Genomic DNA, 4,385 nt, shown 5'->3' on the forward strand with positions numbered 1-4,385 from the left:
ACACTGTGAGGAGGATGCACTACCCTAACTTGTAGCTTTAGCTGAACACTGTGCACTACACTAACTTGTAGTTATAGCTGAACACTGTGCAGAGGTCACACTAAACTAACTTGTAGCTTTAACTGAACACTGTGAGGAGGACACACTACACTAACTGTAAACAGTCTAGCTGCCTGACTGTGGTACTAATAGGATCACAAGAACACCAGCAATTTTCTTCAGGTGGCTGTAAATACTGTAACAAGACAAGCCTGCCTGTCAGTAGGAAGATAACAGGAACGGATCTAGCTAAACTGAATACAGTGTATATATATATATATATATATATATACAACACCTGGGATGCATATATATACACAGTCCTGCCTAATCTAGCTAACTCAAATAAAATGACACTGTCTCTCTGTCTATCTAAGCACGCCGGAAACACACTACACAGGGCCGCCGTGCAGGCGGCCTTATATAGTGTGGGGCGTGTTCTAAACCCCCTGAGCCATAATTGTCCAAAGCCACCCTGGCTTTGGCCAATTACAGCTCTCTCTACCGACGGCGCTGTGATTGGCCAAGCATGCGGGTCATAGTGCATGCTTGGCCAATCATCAGCCAGCAATGCACTGCACTGCTGCAGTGAATTATGGGCCGTGACGCGCCACACAAATTTGGCGCGAACGGTTCATATCGTTTGCAATTCGACGAACAATCGAACAGCCGATGTTCGAGTCGAACATGGGTTCGACTCGAACACGAAGCTCATCCCTAGTGACCATATAGGGAGCCAGCTTATCATATACTGAATACAGTATGGTAGTAGAAAGGGGGTGGAACATATACATTCACAAAAGCAAATAGTTGAGCCTCAATGGACAAAAGTAGCACTACAAATTGCCCCCCCAGATCAAGGATAACATGTTCAACCTGGCAGTTCAATGATCTGTTTAGGAGAATGGACACCCCCCTAGCATAATTGGAGTATGTGGCATGGAAGGACTGTCTGACCCATCTCTTGTGGAGAGCCAACTGTTTACTGCCCTTCAAGTGGATCTCTTGAATGAATAGGATATGTGGTTTGTGCGCTTGTAGAAATTTGAACATGAGAGCCCTTTTAAAGTGGTTATTCAGACCGCATATATTCCACAATACTAATCTAAGCTCCAGCTTTCATATGGGTGTGGAATGGGATGACCTGGCGAAGGAGGCAAGGCGGGCCAATCGCCTCATCCCCCCCCCCTCCGGCCAGCCGCCCCCATAGGAGGGTACAATGTAAAGTAATCCTAGGCACTTAATGCAGGAACTACATGAACACACAAACATTATTAATGTACAACTAAATAAAACTAAATAATCCAAAACTTATCGCTAGAGTATAGGGAACTAGTCAGTCATGTTTCCTGTATACTCCTGAGCTCAGTGAGATAGCAGTACTTTTCAGTGGAGACAGGCTCAGGAAAAACAACAAAGAGAGAAAAAAAAGGAAAAAAAACAGTATCTAAGGGGGTACAAATCTTCTATTTGGAATTGCTCCCATGTCTCCAGTTTGATGAAGGATGACAATAGGAATATACAGGAAGGCACCAGAAAATGCGCCATGGTATTCAGATTTATCAGATCAGGATGTTTTATCAGCTAAATGTGGTTTAGGGCAATCAGGCAGACAACAGCTTACCACAGGGTGGAGAACCAAGCATCAGCCTCATTAGGGGAATCAAAGAATTTTGCAGTGCTGGCATGGATGACTCTGAGATGGCTCGGGTATAACATGCTGTATGGCAGGCCTTTTTCTCTGAAAGGTTTTCCTCTTCTTATGGAGATTCGCCGAGAAGTCCGGATAGAAATGGATATCAACATTCCCATACTTGAGATTAGGATGTTTCCTGGCCTCACTTAGTATGCGGCCCCGGTCACTATAGTTGAGGAACCTAACCAGAAATGGGCGAGGTGGTGCCCCAGGAATGCGATGGCCGGTGGGAACACGATGTGCTTGTTCGACCACGTAAGTTGGCGGGACAGGTGCCAGCTCCAGGAAGTCTTTGAAAAAGACTTCAGCAAATTCTGCCGGCCGCTCACCTTCAGATCCCTCTGGTAAACCGAGTAACCGCATGTTGTTCCTCCTGAGGCGATTCTCAGCGTCCTCTGATTTGGCCACCAGGGTCTTTACTGTGCTTTCCAGGGCCTCAATACGGCGGTCATGGCTAGTAGTCAGATCCTCTGTGGCCGATATGCGCTGTTCAGATTCCGTGAGGTGGCCTCTAATCTTATCCAGGTCTGCCCATATGCAGTTACATTCCTCTGTGAGCTTGTCAATACGGGTCAGCAAAGAGGATCTGCTATTTTCAATTGCCAGCAGAATTACCGCTGTATCTCTTGAAGTGGAGGGCTCCGGAGCCGCCAAAGGGATTGGGCTCTCCTGGCTCGCAGCCATGTTTAATTCAGTTAGCAGTGCGTGGAGCCTGTCAGCTAAGAGGTCAAGCCGGCAGTTTGCCTCCACACTGGCCGTATGATTGCACAATTGACTTTAAACCTGGTGCCATACCCCCTCATGGCCGGGTTTACCCTTTGTAGGTCTTGGAGGATAAGGCCATGGAGGAGTATGTTGCAGACGCACTTTCTCAAGGTTTCATCCACAAATCCTCGTCTCCTGCTGGTGCTGGTTTCTTCTTTGAAAGATTGGAGGGTTATTAGATCTCATCACAGGATGGTCTGTGGAGGTCTCATATGTAGAGCAGTGCCAACGTCCTATTTTAAGTCTTAGAAAAAAGGGGGAGGGGGGGGGGTTTAATTACCCAGGAGAACGAAACAGATGGACTTTGTAGGCACCAATCATAAAAATCAATGTAAACTTTTATTTATACACAAATTTAAAAAGAATCACAAAAACGTAAACATCTTTTTTAAAAAACGCAGTACATTGCGGAAATTGGTATTAAATGTCACTACATAAATGTATGAGAACGGATCGGGGAATGGCCCCTATACCAGAGGGAGGGATAAACCCCTTCCGTTCCCATTGAATAACCTCAAACTGATATAGCTCGGTATGGCTCTACATGTTTCGCAAATTTGAATGCTTCTTCAGGAGCTTGTTTGGGTTACCTGTAATGGGAAATAGAAAAGGACATACACCAAAAAACAAAAACAAACATACAGTAGCATATTAATATTATTTTTGCATAAAGACTTTTCAAAAGTGCGTCTCAATCAGAACCACTAAGTACCGTGAGGAAGCGATCCCAAAAGGCCCAAGATTCAACACGCATATGGTGACCTGTGATAACATGCGGGGACGTGTCTGGTAAAGAGATTTATGTCACCAGTAGACTCAAGGGGGGTAGTGAGCTAGAGAATCCCAACTGTCCAAAAAAAAGGGGGGGGGGGTAAAAATAACCAATGTACATCTGTGGTAAAACCAGAGCATTCATATGTAGAGGAGAGCATACGGCACAGCTAGATGGGGGGTGGGGGTCAGGGAGGGAGAGAAAGAGAGAGGGGCAAGGGGGGGGGGGGGAGGGGAAGAAAGAAGGGGGGGGGGGGAAAGAAAGGAGAAACCAAACAGGGGGGAATAGACAGAGGAACTGGGATATAGAAAGTAATGTACCAGCCAGAGTAACTGAATCCGTCTTCAGATCAGGTAGAGGTTATGGATAATTGAGAAGCCATGCATTCAGAGACACAGCCTCCAATAACCAAGGTGCATAAGGTAATCCAGAGACTGTAATCTAAAGATGTAGATAATAGCTAATTAGCCAATATTGAGACCAGCTCCTTATAGTGTGCCGTTATACCAATAAATCAAATGGCATAAACAGATCCTCATATACATGCTGAGTACAGGTATGCCTATAGGGTTAAATAATTGCACATGAAGGGCTGCTCCTACCTTATAGGGTAAGACAGGTGAGCAGGTCTTGTAAACAGCATCAATCAGCTACTTGCTTGTAAACCTGGCACAAAATAGATCTTGACTGACATGGCTGCAATAGAGCTCTGATCCTATCCCAGCAAGGAGCTATCTAATAAGCTCCCAGGACTGCCATCTAAATTAGGGAGTGAGAGAAACATCAGGTTTCATCTAGTTGCACAAACAGAGTACAGCTACAGAGCATTTAATAATGATTTCAAACACCATGCGGACTTACTGAGGGAACGTCTCCTTAAACGGGGATACTCCAAGTCCCTACTCCGCAAAGCCTTCAATAAAGCCTGTGACCAATCTAGAAATGCACTCCTTTTCTCCAAGGAACCCAGGGGGGAGGAACATTCAACGACGAAATTCATCACACAATACTCGCACCAACAGTACCAATTACGCAATATACTACAGCAACACTGGCATATTTTAGCTGAGGACCCCATCCTAAAGAAATATGTCAGTGACCACCCTGAGATCG

The 4,385-nt window shown here is 45.4% G+C and overlaps 1 long non-coding RNA gene across 1 annotated transcript; it reads right to left on the bottom strand.

Annotated features, from left to right (window-relative positions):
• Positions 1-2,817: 2,817 nt before the first annotated feature.
• On the bottom strand, positions 2,818-3,708 carry LOC141132487 (uncharacterized). Its single transcript, XR_012242951.1, has 2 exons — positions 3,593-3,708; positions 2,818-3,347 (listed from the first exon to the last, which is right to left on the bottom strand). It is a non-coding gene; the product is annotated as an uncharacterized lncRNA (long non-coding RNA).
• Positions 3,709-4,385: the final 677 nt, after the last annotated feature.

The sequence above is a fragment of the Aquarana catesbeiana genome, linkage group LG01 (assembly GCF_042186555.1).
Source record: "Aquarana catesbeiana isolate 2022-GZ linkage group LG01, ASM4218655v1, whole genome shotgun sequence".
Taxonomy (NCBI): Eukaryota; Metazoa; Chordata; class Amphibia; order Anura; family Ranidae; genus Aquarana; species Aquarana catesbeiana.